The following is a 24,987-nucleotide window of genomic DNA, read 5'->3' as shown; positions in this document are numbered from 1 at the left end:
CATATTAATATTTGTCAAAACAAGAATGCTTGTCTTCGGACTTTCGTTAATTTCTTCTGGCTGAGAGCAGACACAAGCAGCGATGTACTAATAAGCCAAGCACGTCATTGCATTTATTTTATCTGACATCACTTTGGGTCCACTGGGCACAAAAGAATTCACACAAAAGTTTTTTTCTGCTGCCCAAACCAGAGTTTGGAGAGCCTGTGGTACGCAGCTTCATCTGTTCTGTCACTATTAATGGATCCCAGTGGGCTCACTCATCTCACAATACAAAGGGCTCCTCTAAACAATGCATACGGTGGGTTGCTGGTCATTTCTAGTGTTACAGGGCATGAATTAATGCGTAAAGCACTGAAAAACCCACATATGACCAATCAACCATTGCGAGAGCTGTCTGCATGCAGAGGAACGCGGTGTCCCGGCTCTGCCGAGGCCTATTAATGGTGTCAGTTTGGTAAAAATCAGAATCTGAACTTTGGCCATTAAAATTGTTTAGCATAGGAAGTTTTGTGCCACTTGAGACTAAAAGAAAACATCAAAAAGTTTCGGAACATATATTACGTGTATTTGAGATATTGCTGATATATGCAGCGTTTTATTAAACACCCAAGTGAGTAGCAATCTTTTCATTACTACAGCTGGTCATAGACAGAGAGTCCATTATCTGGTGGAAACATTACAATGCAAACTTGTGTTTAATACTCATTGCTCATTTTGATATGCACATTATAGTTGTTATTATGCTGTGACTTTATTTTATGAGCATTGAATGTCTTGTGGCTCAGTGTTCTCCCCGTGTCTGTGTGGGTTTTGCAGATTTCCTGTGCATATGACAATAACATTTTTTTAAAATAGTGATTCAGTCAACCGTCTGCCAGCTCGTTTCCTCCAGGAGCACCACTTCTGCGGCTGTACACATTTCTTTGCCTTGACAAACCGGTGGCGAAGGTTTTTCCACAGTTCCCTACAGAATGACTTGTCTTTCCAAGCTTGTCTCTGTCTCACTCCAGGAGCCGTCTGAGAATATGGAGCACAGACCTGTCCTCAGTCCATGTTGTACGAGACGTGCCGGGTCTAAAAAGTTGTTGGGAGGTCTGACACGACGCTGTGTGCCAGAGGACTGGACGGGAGAGGGGAACATAAACGATCGTGTCCTTCTCATGCACCTTTACTTCTGGTCGGTTCAGGGGCGACTGCACTGGTGCTTTTTTTTTAAGCACAGTGTGAAATTTCTTTTGTAAAATCCGTGTTCTAAAAAAGTCTTCTCTTGCTAGAAGTACATGTACATTTTTACATGCGAAATAATCCAATAAGGATGTTACTCCTTCGGAGCCCTGGGGGGTGTCTCACTTTCAGAACTCCTCCCGCTCCGTCTCTGAACCCTGAGGTGAAGGAAAAAACTCTGATTGCTCTCGGTCATGAATGATTCAAGAGCTCCAACTGGCTGGGATTTCTGAGTCTGCAGTAAAAACTCGGGACTCACAACCGCCATTTTATTTCTGTTGTTAAAATAACTGCAAACCTTTGAGTGGTACGGTATTTACTTCACTGCGATGTCTTCTTCGTGGACATATTGTCTGATATACCTAACCCTCATTATTGCCTGAAACACCCTTGACTCATTTGTAATGATCCTCCTTCATCACTCTGAATGGGCTCTGTGCTGCTTGTGTATCCAGCTCTGAGTTATGAGAAATCCCTCGCTTCCTCCACATAATATAGTCCCCCGCAGCACTCAGGCATGGAGATTAATCTGTCAATTCTCACTATATTAACCTGCACCTAAATATGTAATGTATGAACGGAGGCCGAGCTGCAGAGACGTCTCGGCGGAGCTTCTCTGCATCGCAGCTCCATGACCACTTGGCCTCCGACCCGCGTGAGCCTTTAGGCTGCGAATGCTCGTCAATAAGAACACTGCTTCTTCTGCTGCACTAATGCTGAGCGGTTCCTGTCCCTGCAAGAAAACAGGCACTTTAGATAAACAAGCGTTGTCGTGAAGGACGTGGGTTTTCTGCCACGCTGTCACAAACACTTCAACAAGTTAATGGCTTCCATGACGGCTCTCTTCAAACGTCACAGGAATTTTCTGATGTCCATGAAAATCCATGAAAAGAAAAAAATTGATTAACATATACTTTTGTGTTTTTGTCACATCTACTAACATGGAGGAGGCGGGACTCATGGCCCATACTACTTTGAGTTCACTTAACAATTTGTTGTTTTTCTTGACGTTTTCCCATCTCACATCTATATAATATGTATATTATAAATATAATTCTCAATGATAAACATAAGAATCTACAAAGTGAACCATGACAGAAGTAAATCAAACTTTATGTTATTCTGTAGAGTCTGAGAAGAATCTTCTGGTCGTCAATTCATGCTACAAGTGCTTTGCTTTACATTCACTGTGTGAGCACGGTTTAGAGTAGAAAAATGCAGGATTCTGATGTTTATTCTCCTTTTTTCTAGCTTGTTCTTCCACTCTGTTGTTTTCCTCCATTGCACTCGCTCCACTTTGGACAGCATCTTCCAGTTCCCCCCTATAAATCGTCTTTTAGAACAGCCCCTAATCTGCAGTACTGCTGTGTCCGTGAAAACACTGTAACCTCATCTTTATAAAGGATGCGAGGAGGAATTTCCAAAGAGCGAGACGACTATTGTCTCCGTACCCCTGGGTTGTGTTTAAGCTGCTCACCCTCTGTCTTTCTGGACTCATAGCTGCTGCACTGGGCTTATATTAGTCCTAGTTTAGGGGACACTTGCTGACACAGCTCAAACAGCAGCACGACGAGGCGCTTGCAGAGAGGTGAGCATCAAATATCACAGAGTTTAAGGCTGGATATAAAGATAAGCAGCAGAAGAGAGGAAAAGCATTTAAAGACTTAGTGCAGCTTTATTTCTCCAGGTGTGTGTATGTGTGAACGCGAGCCCACTTTTCTGTAACTTATATCAACTTCTAATAAAATCTTCTGGGCACAGATGCCAGATTTAACCACCACTAGACTTCCCCAACTGGCACATGCAGCTTACAAAACTAAGCAAATGTGGGTCAAAGTAGAGACGCCTCTGGAAGATGAAGCATTTCCTACTTCTTTTTTTTATTGCTTACAGCTGACGGGAGGAAAGCCGCTGCAGCTGGTTTCTGATGCGACTTCTGCGGAACAGCAGGCGTCTATAACTTCCCCGTCTGAATTAGCCCCAAACACCTGCCAGAGGATTTTATGCAGCAACGTCGTAAAGTGACGCGCGAAGATCGTGATTTTGCATCAAAAACAAACCAACAATACAAAGCATCTGTCAGTTACAGTTTCACATTCAGACCTTATGTGTCTGCATGCATCCCCAGCCGTCTGTTTTGGAATCTAGTGGTTTCATGAGAGTTTAACTGCCTGTAACTACCAGTGAAATTGTGTTGCTGAAATTTTGGGCCTTGACGGAGGTATGCACTCCACTGAGTGCAATTCTAGTTTCATATACCTCAGCAGCAAACCCTCTCACCTAATAGCCTCCCTTGTCTTTTTTTGCAGAGCTGCCGTCTGACTTCCTCATTTTCTCTCCTGCAGGTTTACATTCGTCGCCACCCCCCTGCTGACAAACTAATGGACAGGACGTTGCCTCTTCGCTGAAATAAAGATAAAGGCCATTATCTCGTCATCGCTTGCACCAATAATTGTCAGATGTCCAACGACCTCCCAACAGGTGCAGTCCGCTTCCCCTCCCCTGCTGCTCCCGACAGAAACGCCTCGTTGCATCGGTCAGGAAGCTTCTGCAGCAGACAGCTCGAAATAAAGAATCTGGCTTTTAAAAACAAGGTGGTTTCTATTTATATGCAGAACCTGTGTTTTTTTTATGCTTCAGTGACAAAGCTGGAGGGGATATCGAGAGTAAGCAGTAAACAGTCAGAAGAGTGTGTGTGTGTGTGTGTGTGTGTGTGTGTGTGTGTGTGTGTGTGTGTGTGTGTGTGTTCCTTCAAATGGAAAATGAATCATTGCAATAGGAGGAGCTTAATTTAAGTGTTTCAAAGCTAATTCTTCTTTTGTTCTTAAGAGGGATGCAATTGAAACGGTATCAAATGCTGTTGCTAGGAGACAAACAGCGGCCGTCCACATATAGGGAGCAGGCGAAGTGAGCGGTAACTGACTTCAGACCAGTATCACCTGACAGAAAGTACGTGGACCAGAGCTGTGGAAAATATGTCCTGATCCAGAATGATAAAAAATAATGAGGAGAGTAAGCAGATTCAAACAGCTTCTAATGGCTGTTTAATGTACCTGTGTGATTTACATAAATAGGAGTCTATACCTTTGGAATTTGAACTTCAGCAACCTAGACAAGCATCGGCTCCCATGATGCACCACCTCCTAATAAATCCCTCACATATGGCAATCAAATGAGCATGAATTATTCAGCACTGCCAAACAAGTCTTACATAATCATTTAATGAGTTTCACTCCTATCTTTTTGCTCCGATATACTTGGATGGAGACGGCTTCCTGTCCGCGAGAGAACTTGGCCGGTTTGTCTTTGAACACGAGCGCATCACTTATCGCTCAGCTTCAAGACTGATCCGACTTTTCTGGGCTTTTAATGGAAAACACACAGATTAATGGAATTATGAGATTAGTCCGAACTCCAAACTGTAAACATTCAAGACAATTAGCTGAACACCAGCCACAGCGTCTGTTTAAACATCAGCCGACCAGTTAAGGTACTTCTTTTTTTTTTCCCTCCGCCAGCGCTCATCTCATTTGTCACACAGGCGGCGACCGGTTGGGATTCTGGGAGAGGAAAACACACAGTTATCTCTGGTGCTCGATATATCATAACCAAACATGACAAGATTTTCTGCAGGAGCGATTTAGCTACTGGTTTTAATACAAAGAAAGAAAACAAAGATTAGACTTTATAATATCAGCCGTAAAACTAGCATGAAAATATAATACATGCTACACAAGGATAATGGAAAATACTCCACCTCGGTGCCGTGAGTGGATTTTAAAGTTTTCAGTTAAGTGTTGCATCTGTACGCAGACTTGCAATAGATGCTTAGAAAGTAAAACTACAAATATTGCTATTGAAATAACAATAAGGTTAAATAATATTCACAGTTATTGCTATTTCATATTGAAACATATTGTGTTTGGCAGCTCATGAATAAATGATGAAGTGATCGATTCAGAGCGTCAGATGTTCGCTGTCAACTGGCCCCGACTGGTTTTTTCCGAAAAACTAAGACATTTCTTTTCTTCTAGGAAGACGGATTAGTTTGATGCCTTTAGAGAAAAAAATGTTGGAATATTAAAAACTTTTTTCTAAAAGAATCCTTTGATACATAATCATGGGGTGTTATTTTCTGTTGTGTAATGAAAACTGTGCCACAGCTGAAAGAGCAGGTCTCTCATCAGAACAGCTTTCCAACTCCACTCCCTCTAAATCAAAGCACGGCAGCTAAAGGAAAAGTGAAGGAGGTGGAGCCGCGCTCACGTTACACGAGTGTTTTTGAATTAACAGATATCGAACACGACAACAAACATTTTGACAACGACGGCGGGATCCTGGGGAATATGGCTGCTAATTAACTGGAAGTGTCGGGGATGCCAGCGTTCCCTCACTCTCAGCGTCGAGCCAGACACTGTTCTGTCTCACACCCTCCCTCCAACAACACAGTGCAGGTGAGAGGAGAGGGAGGGAGGCAGACGTTGTGTAACGCTGTTTTTCATGGTTTGAAATCACAACGAACGAGGATGACACTCGGCAGAGCGAGTAAACTCAAGTCAGGGCTCAACAGGCTGCACCAAGGTGCACACATTCACACCAGTCCTCCGAATATGACTGATGAAAATCAACATCGGTGAATTATTCCCTGAGAAACAATCAGAGAAATGTCCCAAAACTAAACTTTCTCACAATGTCTTAGTCCATGTGAATGATAATAATAATAATACAAACTCTTTCTCACTTGTCTTTGGAGAAGAAGGGCTAAATAATAAAGATAATAATGAGAAGAAGGTTAGAAGAAATAAATAATGGATCTTACAAACACACTGAGCACAAATAATAGTTCAAACATGATGTGACTTTATTATGGCTTCAGTTGGTTTGACTATGGGTCATTATTGTGGCAAAACTATTGACGAACGTGAATCTAAATCCGTCGCTTCATGAAATATGTGAACGTAGAAAGTGTTTGATTAGAAAATGGGAACTACACGTTTTCTAATGCGTTCACACACAGACGGATCGAGACTCACATCTGAGACGCCCCAGATCTGACAGCTGAATCGATGGATGAACTTTAACTACACGGCTCGGCTGTGTGGTTGTTTGCAGAAAATAAGTTCTCCAAATTAATTCAGGAGGCTTTTTTCGTGCCAGCTTCTTCTGTCTCTGAACCATTCCTGCTTTGTGGAGCAGAAACCAACGGCACGCAGGGTTAAATAAAAGTTAATGGTGCAAGGCAGCTAACAACTTCCTACATATTCTGGTGGATGTGGCGACTTGGGTTGATTACAGATGTTTGCCCTTGTGATACGTGTGTTTCCTGGTGTGTTCTGGCCTTTTTAAAAGAAAGTTCCACAAACTCTGAAGTCCCATAATGCTCCGTGAAGCCAAAAGCTTTGGCTCAACTGATAAAAACATTTGCTTCAGTGTGGGTTTTCTCCCAGTACCAGTATCAGTTCATCTGTTATTTCTTTACAAATTAGAAAGTTTAAAAAAGTTAAAGATTTTAATGTTTTATTTTTTCCTAAAACCTTTAATCTCTCACTTGCATGTAATGAAATTTAATCAATGAAATAAAACCATGTGGACGTTTGGAGTGCGTGTGCAGCTGTGGAAGCGTCAGTGCGGCTCTCATTAGTCGGACATTGCAGAGGCTGATGTGAGCGCTGGGGAGGGAAACTACTGGAGCTGCTGGAGCGGAGGAGGCAGAGCAGCTCTGCAGACAACAGACCGAGCTAACGGAGGATAAACATCATTATTTATTAATGGACTAATATGATAACGAGAGTAGAGCTGCACCGTTGCAAGTAACAGTACAGTCAAGGTCATTAAATTTCACTTAAGTAAAAGTATTACAAAAGAGGATGGCAGCGTTGCATAATAAATACACACAGGTTGTATAATAGATGACAGCCAGGATTATTTCTTCAGGTTATAAATTATGTATGTGACTGAAATATCTCTCGAATGTTTCTTTATGTCCTCACATCCACATGAATCTTTTTTAAATCTACTGTAGATCCAATGAAATCATGTTTGAGCGAGTGAAAACTATAATCTCAGGATGATTTAAACCAGCCTGTGGTTCATTCAGATCCAGGTTCTACAAATCAGAGGATTTTATGAAAGTGTTATCATGGCCTGCGGTGGTAGAATCAAAAATGGAACATCCTCGTCCGGTGGGGGAACAGGTATGTGCTCGGTAAATATTTGATGTCCTCTGTGTAAGTGGAACACTACATTTGAAATGTTCTGTACATTGTTCGGGTTTCTCAGATACCTGTTGGCCCTGACATGTTGTTGATTGTTAGGAATCGTGAACTCCAAGTCGTCCTCTGCGGACTGGGAGAAAACTCCAGTGTTGTCAACATGTCACGCTTGGTGATGGAAGGACGAACAGACCCAGCAGCTGACTCATCGTCCTCTGGTACAACTCCCAGCAGGAGGCAGAGAGACAAAAGGATAAAAACATTTAAAAAAAGGGAGTAAACCCACATGAACAGGAGGAGAGAGTGTCGAATCAGCACACACAGAGTGACGGTGGTTTCATTATTGTCCGAACATTCATCAGTTGACCAGTAAAAATCAGCTGATGTGAAAAGACAATAAAACAAAGTGAATGTGGGAGAGTTACATTTACCATAGTGTTATTGTGCTAAAAATAAATTAATAACCCAAAGTTTTTAAAAAACAAAGTAATCTCTCTCCAACCTTCTGTCCAATTCAATAACAAGCTCCACCAGCCAACACGTCAACTAACATGTCTGCGACTGCTGATGTGGAGTGAAAGTATTTTATATCACAGTGTGGGTTATTTTGGCTTTTAATTAAAAAAGCTGCTAAGGCAGAAAATACCACCTGCCTGCGTGATGTGACGTTTTCAGACAGGCAGCTGATTTATGACTCAGATACTGTTGTCCAATAAAATCCTTTCTCTTCTTTCCCCCTGTCAGAGTTTCTTTCTTAATCATTATTACAATTAGTATCTCTTATCTTATTGGTGTCAGATAAATCCCTTAAAATACACAAGAAACGTTCTTTATTCATTTATCATCCCAGAATTTTTTATTCTAAGAATAACATCCTAATTTTTCAGCTTATGTCACTTCGGACATCTTGTGCATTATTTACTATCTTATTTAATCTCAGGATTTTTTGAAGAAAATAGTCGGATCCCTTGAAATAAGAAGTATGAGACTGTGCTTTGAGATGTTTAAGCTTATTTTCTTATTGCAGGTAGCAGATTACAGACCGAGCATTTTTCACGCGTGTGAAGATCGGGGCGAGAACGAATCATAAATCTACTTATGTAACTTCCCTTTTGGACAAAGGGTACTTGGGGATTTAGCTGAAGCAGGAAGCGTTCTCATTCCTTACATCTGAAGGACGTGGTCGAAGCCACAGCACGGTGAGCGATAAGAGGAAGGATGGGAGGCACTTTATCAGTATTTTCAAATGGAAGTACATATGGTGTTTGGAGATGTACATATAGATGCATTTCTAATTGGCACACTGAGGACACCAGGGGCTTTGACGTGTAGTGGAGAGCTTTTCAGCGGGAGCGACACTGACATGATGGATACCGAGGCTGGCCGGGGAGATAAAAAAAAAAACCACACGCAAATAGATGTAGGTGAGAAAGAGAGCAGGAGAGTCGGGGGGAGGGGAAGCGATGATAGACGCTGTTTTGGGTGAAAAAACCGAGATAAGGCAACGGATGCATATCAGTGGAAACACATTAAACAGTGAGGAATAACCAGAGATCTACTTTGGCTGCAGAAGAAAACACTTGATTCTTAGAAAAAAAATGTCTTTGAGAGTTTACATTCTGAGCCCGATGGAAATTCCTATAGCGATATATCAGATATTATCATTATTATTAATGATAATATAATAATTATTATATTTAAAACAATCGAATGATTACTAGCTTCATTGCAGATAAACCAGGTTGGATGAATGCAAAGTTTCCAGCACCAAACAGTGTTTAGAACAAGCTCTGCACACAAACAATAAAAAAGTGACCGTAAAACTATTCGAGGAAGGACTCACTGGGGACGAGGGATAATTCTGAAGCAGCTCCAGAGCAGCTCATTCTAATCAGGCAGGTTTACGACAGACACTGCACCAGTGGTCATAACTGTGATTGACAAGCAAAGATTTGACCATGTTTTTATTTTCTGTTGTTAACTTTGACATCAAGGACAGCACAAAGTTGTTCAGCTCACACAGCTCCCTCAAAACAGTTTTAAAACAAAGGTCTGAAAGTACTCAGGTAAGTTTTCCGCCTGAATGAACCATCACAATCCAGCCATCAGTGATATTAGAGATGCAGGGATCAGTGCACGGTCGCCAGTTTGATATGAATCTATTTCTTATAACAGGACCGACTGATAAAACATTTCAATGTGAAGAATATAGGCCTTTTTTTCCTCAGGGCCATAAAAAGGGAATTGATCCTATCAGCAACAGCATGTAAGTCCCAGAAACACCAGAATATACCTCCTCAAAAATAATGGAATGTCAGAAGCTGCAAAAAACAACATTGAGAGAGGGTGACCTAGCCTTGTGTCCCGTCACAAAAACAAGAAAACGACCGTGCTTTCAGACTTAAAAACCTCCCAGCTTTTCATTTTTGCAGAATAAAAAAAAAAGAGACAGACAGAAAAACTGTGAATGTAAGCTCGGAGAATTGGATTGCATCCTCAAAAGCCCTTTGAACCTCTCCACTTGTGCATACAACACAGATTTTAAATAAAACAAAAACAGAGCCCAGGGCACTGCAGAGGAATCCTTGTGTATTGGCAGGGAGAGGCGGATGAGACTGGCACAAAGACAGGAAGAGAAAATATAAAAAAATAAATCCAGCTATTCAGTTTGTCATTGCTCTTTACGTCCATTCAGGAGCCATCCATCCCTAGAGCGCATGGTGCCGTGGCTCGAGTAGCAGCTACTGGAGATTAATTTATTCATCGGGGGGTTGAAGAAGAACCATTGTGGTTCAGAAGAAGAGAGCGATGATTAGTGTTCTACAAATTCCTGCAGGAGACAACACGTATGAGCGGAGAAAACATGTTCAACGAAGTCCAACTCCACGAGGGCAGAGGCGGTTAATGTGTGAAACCACTTTTACGGCCCCGTTCGCCTGCTGTACAGCTCAGAATGCACGTTACCTCTGGGCTGCAGTTGTTTTAACAGCCTATTCGGTACTAAAAACCATTCCAAGCTCAGTAAACAGCTTTACAGGATGCTTTCCAGGACAGTGCTGAGGAAATAGTACAGGGTGGGGATAATTAGAATGTAGGCGACTGGGGATAAAGCGGCATATTCAATCAAAGACCAGGAGAAGTCAAAGCAGGAACAGACGGGCAACAAAATAAACTGAATACAGCGTAATGTCTTTGCATGCTTTTAAATTTAGCCTAGAATGGAGAGATAAAGGAAGAAAGTCCAAACAGGTCGGACGTGGACGACGGCCTTTCACCTCTGCAGCCAGCACATCCTCATTCTGACATTTCTCTGCCTGCTTGATATTTAGTCATGACCCGGCCTTTTATCCATTACCTTTGAATGAGACGGATGAAAGCGTTAAATCAAAGATGTGAGCCCCTGACGATCCCATTATATCAGAGCTGTTTTCCCTTTTCTTCGCCATTGCCGTAATTTCCCTAAGCGCCTGCTGCGCCGTGTGCTCCGTTTGTTATCGTCTCTGACATTTCTCTTGCACCGCATTCATTTGTCAAATGAAAGTGGTAGCATCTCTCAGAGTTCTATTGTGTTTGTCAGTTTAGATTATATTGTTTGTCATCTTTATCTACTCCAGACAGCTTCTTTAATAAATCCAGCTTCATATATCTTATGTAAACAAATTGTCCCGTTTGCATAAGAGCCCGACCGATACAGCTGATATGAGCATCACGCCTGTAAGTGTCGATCTGACAACTTTTATTAAAAATAAACAATACAGGAAAGACGTTAACTTATGTTAATCGCTACGTACATTTACATTTTTTGTGTATTTAGTCATAATAGAGTTTGTTGAGATGTAAAATATCAATCCTCACTTTCATTTCAAAGTCATGAGGGTTTGATAACGACATCTTAAAAATCATTTTACAAATTATTTATATTTGCAATTCAAGTGATGACGATGTAGACTTGTTCTGCTGAGAGGTTAACGCTTCATTTCCAAAGCTCTGTGTCCAAACACAAGTTATTCTTAACCACAATAACGCTAACAGCCCCCAGAAATCCATATTGTACAAGCTGCAGCTCTGATTCTACAACAGTAACATTCTGAAGCCCAGAAAACTCAAGCAGGAAAACTCTCACCTGTGCTATACTTTCTAACACACCTGTCTTTTGTTGTGTTTCTGGACCTTTCTACGCCGGCCCCTCGTTCATGAGTCGAGTGAAAAGCCTCAGTTTCGTCCTCAAACATTTTCTGGTTCCTGTCAGCTCCAGACAGAACTCCCTCTAATGAATAATACAAACATCGGTGGCAAGTCATAAATATACTCTTTAACTTTTTAGCTGCTTAGGTTTACACATTCAATTATGTCTTATTAAGCACTAGCTTTATTAACTTCCATGAATATTTTATCACCATCCTTCATTAATGAACACAAGAGAGACCTGAGTAATTTGAAACAGCTGGTTGGGAGAAAATCAAATGTGTTTCACACTCGTGAGGGTCCCCAGCATCCTGTGTGATTGTGTCTGCTGTAATAAACAATTACATTAACGTAGAGCGAGGCTGGAGGCTGACAGCTGAAACAACGTAGGAGCTTGTATGTTTCCCATCTAGTTCAGACGTGACAACAGCAGCACTTTGTTTTTGTTGGTGACATCGAAGAGAGGATGCAGATTCACGGATACACTGGAGAGACGGTTCGAAGATTTTCAGCAACATGGCTGTAAAAGCTACTTAAACCTGGAGACATTTCATGTTGTAAACTCAAAGAAAGAAGCTAGGTATCTAAGGAGAATAGGATGGGGCCTAGAATGGAACCCTGAGGGACACCACATGTAAGTGGGACCGTCTCAGAGGCATAATCACCCAGGTGGACAGAGAAACTCCTTTCTGTTAGTTAGGACTGAAACCATCTGAGTGCAGCACCTTTAATTCCAACACAATCTTCCAAATGTGACAAAAGGATTGAGTGATCGAAGCAACAGTTAAAATCAGATCGTTAAAAGAGCTGCTCCAGTGCTTTGACGAGGTTTACTTTCTCCAGGACTTTAGGGACAGTTCCTTCTCCTCATTCAAACCCTGAGGATTCTCGGCTTCTCTTTGTCTTTGTATCCCTGTCCTTCCTGCAACTACCTCAACAATCATAAAACACGTAGACATTTAATCATTCATATCCAAAACCCATGGGAAGGTATACATGACATCTACTTCTATGTGATTGTACCTTTAATTTTATTCTACTCATTTTAAGTGTGAGTGTAAAAAGTGATGACTCTTAATCATTGCTCTGCAGTTTCATTGCATGACCCGTTTCCTCTGGAGACCAATCATGCGTGATTACCTAATGGAGCCAGATTACATTTCTAAATTTAACTCAAAAGAGCAGTTTGAAATGTCACTGTACTTTATGCTCACATCATTATGGGTCTTTCTTTGCTCGTACTACTCTTGACTCACAGTTTAAAGTCTCCAAAAACCTGTTTGGTGTAATCGTTCCATACATTAATGCATGTGAGCACGGTGTTACCTCATAAAGTTACAAATGAATTTAGTATTTACAATGCAAAAGGACACATTTTAGACTTTATAGGACATTGGCTCATTTTATGGTTGATAACGGTCGGCAATATAATAAATTGAATGTCATCTTGATTTAAAAGCTCAAATAAATAAACAAACATTTTATTGGCGCACAAGGTCAATTCATTCCCAATGGAGGAGCAATTTAATTTGTCCCTTGGGGAAGATAGACGTCGTTAGCTCGTGTAAAAGCAGATTAACTTGTGTTAAGACCCTTTAAGACGGGACGCGGCACTGCTACGCTCTCAAACCCTTTCTTTTCAATGGGCGGAGCCCTTTTCTGCGCTCTACCGAGCAAAGGGTAAACGCATTTCTCTGTCCAAATCTGAAAGTTAACTACCTGAACAAGGAAGAGAACCTGATTCAGTTAGTGTAAACTGCACTGGTACACTGTCCCGGCCTGTAGGGCGCCACTGGATCCTGACAGGACTCTGGTGGGTGTTTTAACTGTCGGGTACCTTGTTCTAGGTGCAGAAGAATGGTCGTACAGGGCTATGCACTGAACTCCGTGATAAGAGCAGTGCAAACAGGTTTTATATCCGAAGAATTTCTCGTTCAGGTGGGGGTGTTTCCCTTCATTACCACAACTCAGTATCGACTCCACGTGGGACACATCTGCCCTGTGCTCAAGTAAGCCAGGACCTTTCTAATTTGATTGCTGAGCCCTATCGAGTGGTCCGAGGTGCTCCTGCTGGAGAGATTACAAGTAACCTCCAGGGCAAGACTTCACAGATCGATGAAGGCAGCTTCTGATTCTCGTGGCTTCATAAACTGCCAACCAAGTGATCAAGAGATGTGATCCAGAACATTATCACCTTTTTATGTACAGCCAAGTGAAATTCAATATCGATTCTCGGCACAGGTCAGTCTCTCATGAACATGTGTACACAAGGGTCCACGTGTGCCGTCCACAGTAACATTCATCTTTTAAATTGAGCTCCACAGGGTTCTGCTGGTCTGCGTCAATGTGTGGAGAAGATAAAAAGGAACATCTACAGCCTTTCAATTTATTTCATTAAAACAGCATCTCTGTCTCTCACACACGTGTTCACAACCACCAGCAGTGAACATGCACACAAACGCATTGAGGAGAAACAGTCTGAATCCATGTGACGGTCACAGATGAGTCAGCTGCGGCGCTGTGAGGAATACAAACTCACGGGGAGTAACATTCTGGGGACAGATCAGAAGACAAGGAGTCCCTGAAAAAAAACCCAGTGGCCACTTGGTTTGTTGTCACATTGAATCTCTTTGTGGTCAGTGTGTGTGTCTCTTCGGGATTGTGTCTCATGTCACTTTGCATCTTTTTGTGGTCGTTATGCATCTGTTTGCAAACTCTTTGCATTTCTTTGTGTCCATTCTTGTGTCTCTTCGATGTCCCTTTGTGTCCCTCAGTATTCACTTTGCATGTCTGCACTCAATTTTGTGTGTGATCATAATTGCTGTGATGTCATTTGAGATCTTTAAGTTTGACTTGCATCATTTTGTCGACATTTGTATCTGTTTCACTTCATGATCATTTTCTATCTCTGTGGTTAATTTGTACCATTATGAGGTTATCGTCTATGTGGCATCATTTCATGCGTCTTTGGCAGTGCTTTGCGTCTCTTGGTGGTGGTATTGTATCTTTTTATGGTGGATGTTGTACCTTTATGTTCTCATATGTTTCTCTTTGTCGTCGTTTTAAGCTTCTTTGTTGTCACGTTGCGTCTCTTCATGGTCATTTTATGTCTTTGTGGTGTCTTCGTCCTTCTTTTGTGCATCTTTGTTGGCACTTTGCGTCTCTTGGTGGTAGTTTTGAATCTCTTTATGGTCCTTTTACATCTTTGCAGTTATTTTGTGTCCCTTTGTCGTCACTTTGTGTCTCTTGGTGGTAGTTAGGAATCTCTTTTTGGTCATTCTATATCTGTTATGTTTATTTGTATCTCTGTGTTGTCACTTGTGTGTGATTTGTTTAGTCTTTTAGTTATTTTTGTGTCTCTGTAATCATTTCCTGAATCTTTTTATGGTCATTTTACATCCTTGTGGTTATTATTGTATATTTATTGTCATTTGTTTCTCTTAGTCATCATTTCTCACATCTTTGTCATCACTTATGTGTCTTCTAGTCGGTTCTTTGTCCCACTGGGCCTGTTCAGTAATACAGCTATGACTACGAGCAGCAATAAAATACCAAGGACAGAATTTGTTAAATGTACCAGTTCACTTTCTATTCTTTCTTCTCTGTTTCTCTTTCTGTGGGAACACAACTTAATCAAAAGATTAACGATGTTCAGACTAATCATCATATTTTTAACGGCTATAAATTACACGTGTATTTGCAATGTGTCAGAAAGCTGAATTAGTTTATGCCATTTTGCTCTGAAACACCTGAACGGAAGAAAGTAATTGAATTTTGATGAATAACATGTATCTGCACATCTTTTCTGCTTAAACAAGCAGCTAGTCAAGTGCAATCAATAAAACATGCTGTAGTACTGTTCACACAACAAATTAGTTTCATGTATCTCCTTTCACTGGGCACAAGAAATCCATAATTTTACTGTGTCTTTTTACTCTTTAGTTTTCATTATTATTCGAGGGGAATGATGAAAAATGAATTATTTTTATGCACTGAACAAAAAGCCACACACCATTAATCATCAACTCAAACCTTGTGCTTTAATCTGCTGCTGATTTGGCTGCGCCTGTGATAGCAGCTGTCTCAACGGGACAATATGCATGAGTGGATTCCCATCAGCCATCTCTACACACGCACTCTGCTGGAAAGGAACGACAATCCCGGTCCCCAACTTCATTTTCCAAAAACACAACAGTTAAACTCGCAATTACTCGCTCCTCTAACAGAAAGCTTGTAGTATGAAAACTGCTAAAATGATTTAAACTGAAGCCAAACTGGCGTCAAACAGGAGGCAGAACCACTCTTATAGCGTTTAATTCAATAACAGTAACTCATTTAGTCTTTTATTAAAATTCATTTAGATGTGTTTCGTTGTATTTCACTCTCGGCCTCTGAGCTAAACGCCTGTGGATGGAAATATGAATTATAAACATTAACTGGGATCCATTTTTTTCCCTGAGCTCTGAGAGAATAAATGAGTTTAAGCCACAGAATGGACTCCACAGAAGCTTCAGCTGTTTGGGATTCAGTTGTTGCTGGTTGTTATTCACGTGTGTTCCTCTCCTCTTCTTTTTTTCACTGTCCTTCACGCTGAGAGGCTGCAGCACAATGAGGCCATCATGGCAAATGTTGAACTGCATTAATGTGATATTATCCACCCTCATGACAGAGCCGCAGGGGGAAACTCCGGCCTGATATGAAAATATTGCCCGGCTCGTAATGTCTCCAGGTAATTGAGTCATGTCTTACATTGTGTACACTTGCCTTTTGTACGGCGCTGTGTGAAAATTCGTTTAATGGTTTGGAACAATGTTAATGCATTTAAAGCGTCGGGTATGAAAAGGCTTCTGACCCATAGGACGCTTTCTGTGGGAGGATGAGAGGTTTTCCAGGAATGTGGTCATCCCAGGCCAGTAGTTAAACAGCAGTTACTGCATGTGAGTGTGGGCACACAGTGATGTGCACATGAAAAATGAAAGAAGATGTAAAAAGGGTTATAGAGATGAGAGTATATAACAATTTATGGCAAAATAGATATCCTGTCATATGGTCTTGAGTGACAAATCAGAGAATTTGGGGTCCGATGGGTCCAGATGGACAGGACTGGCTTGGTTTGGGTCGGGTTGGACACATATGTTGGGCTTATTCTTTACACTGCACGTGTCTTTAATCCAGGGAAATAAGCAATAGCCATGAACTTCAGGAACAGAGTAACACAAACACTGCATCGGGCTCGGGTCAAAAAACACAATACTTGTTGGCTTTGGGTAAAGCGACTTAAGTTTTATCTTTGTCTCTGACTTGTGGGGACAGAAAAGCTCGTCCCGCTCTTACTATTGTCATCATCGACTGTTGCTTACATCTGATGTGATCGTGCTTCTGTTTTGTGGCTTAGACATTTGTGTTTTCCATGAACGTGCTCGTGTGAGACGTCTCTGTCTTCGTAGCTCCCTCAACACGTACACGTGGCTTTAGGAGAGATTTTGGTTTTACACATTTTGAAGCTTTACCTGGTTTTGGTGTGAAACAGGCGTAGGCACATAAACATGCCTTTGATGGATATATAGAGCAAGAGAGATTTTTAATTACTGTGTGGGATTGTGCTCTGGAAATCAAGGTAAACGTCTGTAGAGACACATGATTGCAGAGGGGACTGCGGCTCGACACCAGAGGCTCTGCTCAGAAGGTAGAATAGTCTCTGTGGATCACAACAATTTTCCTCTCCAGCTTAAATCAAACCTGTAATGTGTGTTGAGTGGGTGCGCAGGAGAAAGTGAGAGTTCCACACTTTGAAATTAGATAAGACCGACTGTTGACTCCTTTTGTGAAGCAAGGACTCAGCATTCACGCCACGAAGCGACTGCTTCGCTTTGGTTTCTGTGGCTTGGCAGGAAAAAAATAAAAAAATAACAGAAGAAAAACACCAAAGAAGAAAAGTGTGAAAAATAGAAAATAAATGCATCAGGAAATAATATTTTTTTGTGGAAATGTGGAGCAGGATTAGCTTTCTCGCCTTCGCACCTGAGGAATGTAGCAAATCATGGATAAGTAAAATGTGTTGTGTTGTTGCAATTCAATTGCTTTTAGTACAAAGTGTGAAAATAATAATAATATTGATGGTAATACACGGACCTTCTGGATAAAAAACATGGTGACCAAATAATATGCGATGGGTGATTGTCATAGATGAAGTCGGAGTCCATCGGCTGTCATCTCGGGGCAACAGGCGATATTAAGAGGCTTCCGGTGTAGACAGAGGAGTGAACCCCGACCAAACTAGAAACGGAAACCAGAAGGCTTCCTGCCTCTTGTCCCTCGACTACAGGTTCTGTAAATTCACATGCAGAATGTGTTTACACCAGATTAGACAAAACACTAAAAAACGAGATAGTCATCGTGCACAACAGGAAAGGTTTTCCCTCGTGAGCCTGATTTACTCGAGCAGCGTGGAAAGACATGTTGAAAACACTCAGGTGAAAACACTGCAGGCCAACTGAAGCGGAGTTATTTAACAGGCTCCCTGGATTGTATTCAAATGAAAGGCGGTGTAATTTAACACATTGCGAGAAATAACATGCTGCTCAATGAGTCAGCTGGAGGGTAAAATGCGGCCGTCGGAGGATCTGTGTGCCTTCATGCTGCTTTATGAAGCACATAAACTAAATAAACACGGACGGTTCGTAATTGTTTTAAACCGAGCGGTCGGCCTCAACGGTTTCATGTTTCTCTTTTAAAATCCCCAAACAAAGAGAAGCTATTTTCGAGAAATGCCGGTTAAGTTGGCGTTTGTTCAAGAGGAAATTGGATGTTCTACAGTAAAAATAAAGAAACATGGACACACACACACACACACACACACACACGGAGCGAGGCAGCATGCAAACAGACCCAGCAGGCAAACAGACACAACAATGACCCCGTTACCCTTTTTTTTTGACACGGTTACAAAAATGCTCCGGCAAACAGTCGGACAGAAGGTCACAAATACAAACAAGTTATCTGAAAACAGTTTCACAGCACCGGGGAACAAAGAGTCGACAGATCATAATGTTTAAAAACCGTATGAATTTAGTATTTTCCAAATACTTCCAGGTATTTTCATCCTATTCTTTACATTTTTAATGTGCTTCACTTCACTTAAGTAAAACTCTTCAGAAGTGAGAAATGACTACTGCCGGGGGAACCTTTGTGAATTTTACTTTCAGGGGGTTCCTTCATTTTGAATGTCTTCTCATGATAGATCTGTTACTCTGACTCTCTAGCTCTGATGCTGCATTCACTGCAGATGTTCCACAAGTCTGAGCCACCGTCTGGGAGCTCGTGAACATCACAATTATCTGCCAGATTCAGTTTAACTTAATTAAGTGCACCTAAGAAAAAAAAAGAAAACAGGGAAAGTGTCTCAGCTGTATCTTTGGATGTTTTGAGCTGAAATGAGAAATATTCAGTTTTTCCTCTCCCTCAGGTTTACTGCCGTTAAATAATCTTAATTGGCGTTTAATCAAATGACAGGCCAACGTGCGGACTTAGGTCTTATGTTTTATTCATATTTATATTGTTTCTTATATAATTATAAGAGCAGCAGACACAGGCAGGACGTGTTCATTCTGCTGCGGAGGTCATGTGATTTTGTTTACTGCACATCAACATTGTTATTGGTAGATTTGTGAGGTCAGGGTTAATCAGCCAGAGTAACTTACCACATTTATGTGAGCGTACCGAGACTTTAAAGGATGTTTGATTTTCCCCGAAGGAGTCGATCCTGCAAATATTGGCAGCTGCACCGGTGGCGAACAGACAGAAAGTAAAGCTTAGCGATGAAGTGAATTCAAGTCACACTGGGAAAGTAAGAAACCTGGGTTTAAACTCACAAAAACCTTTTTAATTACCTTTTATTTAAGTGTAGAGCTGTGACATTATAAAGACAAGCAGAACAAAGCAAGCCGTAAACATGAGGTTTTAATTAAGAGAGCTGGGCACAGAAGCCTCAGTCCCTGACAGCTCAACGGAAAGTTTCTTGTTGTTGTTTTATTTTGGTTACAGCTTTGAATTCAGCACAACACGATGAGAAGTTTACTTGAATTCTCTCAGAGAAGCGTCTCCGCAACGCTTTCATGCTCTGTCCGCCTTTTTCTGGTGAACTTGATCGATCTGTGTTACCTGTTCCGAAAGGTCTCAGCTATCGACCGAACCTGACTTTCTTCCGTGAGCCGTGAGCCGAGCGAGCACAAAGCCGCTGCGTCTTGTTATCTCCCTCACGGTTCCCACAGCAAACAGAAACTCTTGTGTGAGTTCACAGCCACTTTTAACATTGACATACGGGGGAGGGGGCTCCATGAATCTCTTTAAGAGTCCCAGCACAAGCTCATTAAGAGCCTGTGTTCCCGTTTTCTTGACAGAAGAAGCTGTTAAAGTTTCCCAGCTCGCACTTCATCCGTACTTATAGTTCAATATAAGCAGCCTTGATCAGAGGTGATTACGGAGAAGAGGCCACGAAGCAAACAAGAAGAAGACGGAGGAAGAAAAAGGTGTGAAAACAAGGAAAAAGACGAAATGCACGATAACAGACAGAAAATGTGTGGAAGCGTATCTGGAGACAATAGGCGCTACACCAATTAACTTGCTGTAAGAGTTACGACTGTCTCCTGGGCGCTCACATCGGCTTCAACCTTTTGACCGCTCATCTATAACTTAGAGACTATTAAGTGCCTCACAAAAGTAAGCCTCTCATTATAATTGCTTTAAATATTTATGACTTTTACCAATCACCACTAACTTTCTCAGTGCGATGGGCTGTTTCCTGTCATCTAACACACTGACGACGTAAATCTCCCTCCCCCCTGAAGAAAATACAGACATTAGAACTTCTGAACTTCTTATTGTGACGTCTCAAAGTCGTGTGCGTGGAAGTGGAGGGGTTAAGTCCCGAGAACACCAGTTAATGCCTGGTGATTAACTCCAGTTTTAGAGCTTTATGTTCTCTGTCTGCTGCATTTAATTTCATGGAGCACATTCAGTTCACTCATAATAAAGGAAAAAAAGTCACTCTTCTCTTTATTTCACAGAAAAACCCTTCAGGTCTGTTGGTTCTCACCAATCTCTCTGAATACATCTGGATTTGAATGCTGCTCCTTCAGTTGCGACAGAGGATTATTAGTAACTATGAGGTTTAGTCGAGCTGGTTTAGTTGCCGAAGAAGAGAGCAACAAAAGGTGACGTTTTAAGATTCCAACAAAGGCTTAAAAATCATTTTTCAAATCCGACAAAAGCTCAATAAAATAAAGTCAAGCTCCCAAGCCGGGGAGAAACATTTTCGATTGTCGTGTTCACATGTGAACGAACATATTCTCCGCTACAGAACTTTCTCTGTCGTCCGACCGCTACATCCCTCCTCGTCTGCCAAAAACACAAGTGGGTTTTTTTTTCCTCAGCCACAGTGAGAGTTATGGCCGTTTGCCAGTTAGCTCTTCACACCTCTGCCTCCCCTCTTTCCCTCGGACTTCTGATGAGCTGTGAAAGAACAGCGACGGATTCCTGCAGTGCACCTCTCACCTCTGAGGGAGATCGTAATCACGGACACAACTTTGTTTTGTCACATCCGAGACAAACTTATTTATAGACGCAGCAAATAGGATCCAACAAGACCCTCCAAACGTCTGGAATAAAAATATGAGCACCTACAATTAAGGGCAACACATAAAGTGTCATGTTTGTTATGCTCTGGGATTATAAAACCTTCTGCCAATAAAAACCAGCTCCAATAGAATTTAACCAAATATACTAATCAATATAAAACACGGAGCTTGATCATCTCTCGCCCGGATTCCTAATTAATTATGCAGTAAAATGTCCCTTCAGATTTTATTGGTTATTCTTAATGTGACCACTCACATTTACATTGTAATTGCTGTCAAATAAGAGGCACTTCCATTGCTCTCCTTCTTCCTCTGGTGATTTCTTATTACCTTCATCACAGAGAGTGATTTGGACTCAATGTCTGGCACCAACATTTCTCAGCAGCCATTTTTCAATTACACTGTCACTGACCATATGTGGACATAAAACTCTGTGCGCTCGGAAACTGGAGGCAGCAATTAATGCGGACAGGGATTTACACTGATTAATGCAGCTTTGTTTTCACGACCAGCACCTGAAATGGTCGTAACTATACCGCGTATATACAGATTCAGCTCAAACCATTGCCAGCAACGGACTGATCACACTGTGGATTGTTATTTTGAGAAATGAATGATTATATAGCCCAAAGAAAAAGTTAGAAGTATCTACTTTTCCTTGAGATAAAGGGGCAGAGGTGTAAACATTGTATGTGCATCTCTGTGCAGGGGGATTTGCAGTTGCTGTTTGAAAAGAAACAAAGTTAGAGAAACTCATCTCTGGATATCCTGCAGGCTGATGAACACGTGCACGTTTGTACGGAGTGGTTTGTGTACACATGGGGATTGAAGCCTATTTACCTACCAACACAATGTTTGGTCCAACCCAACAATCAAAAAAAACAAAGATCTCCTTATTTAATTGTTGTGCTTTTGCAGCCACGAGGCAACAATTAACGATTTTAGAAGCTGAAATCAGGGAATGTTTTTGATAAATGACTGAGTGATGTGTTATTAACTATTGAAGAGAGACGGATTCGGCTGTCAACAGATTCAGCTGCCAAGAATGAAGGATGAGAATTTTTCCATCACTGAAATTAAAACTAGTTTCGGTTGAACAGTTTGCAGCTCATATCCACATCAAAGACAAACTCAGTGTCCTATAAATTACATGAATTAATTTGCAACAGCATCTGGATCTGGAAAGCACTCAAATGCACATTTACATTAACATGATGAGGAAGTTATACCTCTGGGCTCTTTTGTGACACAATGTCTGCTCATCGTGTTTTACATCCAGAGCAAGGTGGAACAAACTCGAGGGCAGAACTCTGACAGGAATCCAAAAAGACGAACTGGAAAGGAAACGAAAGGGAAACCAGACAAACGCAGGGAGCACGCGGCTCTGAAACGAGACTCGAGCGTTAAGTGACAACATTAAACAGTTAATAACTGAATGTGCGAGAGGAGCAAACAACCGAGAAATCCACAAACCAAACACGAGGAAAATAACTAGATAGACGTCCATAAACACAAATCGTATTCAGACAGAATCTGTTTTATTTTGTAGAAAGTTGCAGCACTTGACATTCAGGGAACATCATGGTCCTCTTGGTTACATATTGAAATGAGTTGAACTCTTCCACCTCGATCGCCTCCCTGTGACTCTTGTGTCGTACGTAAATGCAGTTATGCAATAATTATGTTTCTCTATTAAACCTAATCTCTACGAGCAGATTCTACATGTGAATGTGCAGAATCCGTTGGCGGCCGGAAGTTTTCTGGTTTCTGTTTATCATTTCGTGTTTGAACAGTCTGTGTGGAGAGCAACAGCCATCAGATTTTTCACTTTATCTGCGTTCATTCAGATTTGCCAAAATTTTATCTGGACCTAAAATAAAACCTTCACAAAGTATCACGGTTTGTGTTTTTTGTGGAGAAACTGTGATGAAAGAAACTAGTCGGAGTCTTAGACCTTGTACATTGTATTATTTGTCATAAATGTAATTTCTAAAAGGCAAAACCTGTGATCAGGCGTAAGATATCATTTCATTTTGAGAGGGCAGAGGTAATATTGATTGGGAACCACTCTTCCATTGGATTGGTCTATTAACTGGAGACGACACATGTGGTTTTCCTGGCTTCGTACCCTGTGTGTAAAGTCAGTGCATCTCTCCTTCTTCCAACCAGCGTCTCCCACAGTCACCAGCGATAATTTCCAATTTCCTTTGCTCTGTCTTGCTTCAGTTGGCATAATCAATTTCAATTTCTTATTGTTTAGAGACAAGAGGGGAGCCGCGCTCGGCTCAGGATCTTTGATCTAGCACCAGTTTACTCCACAGTCCCTCATAATTTGAACCACGAGAGGAGACCACCTCCTCATCCTCCTCCGGGCGTCCCCCCCCCCCCCCGCTCTCCACTTCATTTCATGCGGTTACCTCAGCTGATGGAGCTCATCCCGGGTCACATTTGATTACAAGAACCAGCCGACTTCAGCCAAAGTCGGATCTCGTTTTGCAAACTCAGCCGTACGCTCGTCGGCCGCTTGACGATATTCGCCGCAGTTCCAATTTCCAGCCTCGTTGTTGTTGTTCGCACAGTATAAGATGCAGTGCATGGAAGCAAATGAAGAAAAAAAAAAAGTCCAAAAGAAAAACATTAGCATTTTTATGACTCACACTATCTGTCTGGCATTTCCCATGAAGTCACTGTGAATGGTTTTGTAGCTTAACAACACACCAGGAGCATATACAAGTGTTTACGCTCAACTGCTCACTCTTATAATATTCAGTTAATAACTCATTGACTAACTTTTCCAAAAGAGCTCCAGCTGCTGCTCGCACACAGTTTGCGTGGAGTAATTTTCCATCCTGGTGGCTTTTCAGCATCGTCACAGAGCGACTGCTTTTGCTTAAATCATTTCTTACTGATATTTAGAGAGAGAGCGCCGTCACACAGCTCTTGGTGAAACTGCAAAGTTTTTTTGGCAAACGTCCTCCTCCAGGGTGGTTGTTGTAAATTTCTGCTGTCTACCTGCCAAAAAAAGTGCGGCCTTGTCGCGGCAGGAGACTGACTTATGGTTCCTCGAGTCCCCAAAAGCAGAATGGGCGGCAGAGCCGTCAGCTTCCAGGCTCTTCTCCCGTGGAACCATCTTCCTGTTTGGGTTCGGGAGGCAGACACACTCTGTACATTCAAAAGTTTTAATTCCTTTTGAAATTTAAGGGCTGGCTCAGTTCTGCCTTGAACCATCCCTCAGTCAAGTAGCTATGGGCGTCAGGCTGCCGGGGGACATCACATGATGCGCCGAGCTCCTCTCATCTGGACTCATTCATATCCCATTAATGCAAAACAGTGTCTGGATCTAACACTGCACAAAACACACCACCACTACTACTATTATTATTCTACTTATACTCTAGCTCTTCTTCTCTTTGCATGGTTCATACTTCATATCGCTGTATTCACAGATTTGTTTTAAAGTTCCGAGACGTCCTCCTGTGAGTTTTCTGCTGCCAAACCGTTTCACCACTGAAATCTCACCTCATCCAAATTAAACTAAATTTGTTGTTTCCCTCCAGAGCCCCAGGTATTTAAGAAATGTGTTCTGATCTGATTGGCAGAACATCGTTTGTCTGTTGTTTTTCTGTTTTGTGCCGTGAGCAGTTTTCGTTGAAATTACTTTTTACTGATGTAAGAAAAAAACTCCAAAGACGACGACAGAAATCTCAGAGATGAGAATCTCACAACCT

This window comes from Paralichthys olivaceus, chromosome 23 (genome assembly GCF_024713975.1).
Source record: "Paralichthys olivaceus isolate ysfri-2021 chromosome 23, ASM2471397v2, whole genome shotgun sequence".
In the NCBI taxonomy this organism is placed as follows: domain Eukaryota; kingdom Metazoa; phylum Chordata; class Actinopteri; order Pleuronectiformes; family Paralichthyidae; genus Paralichthys; species Paralichthys olivaceus.
Note: the sequence above shows the minus strand (reverse complement) of the source record.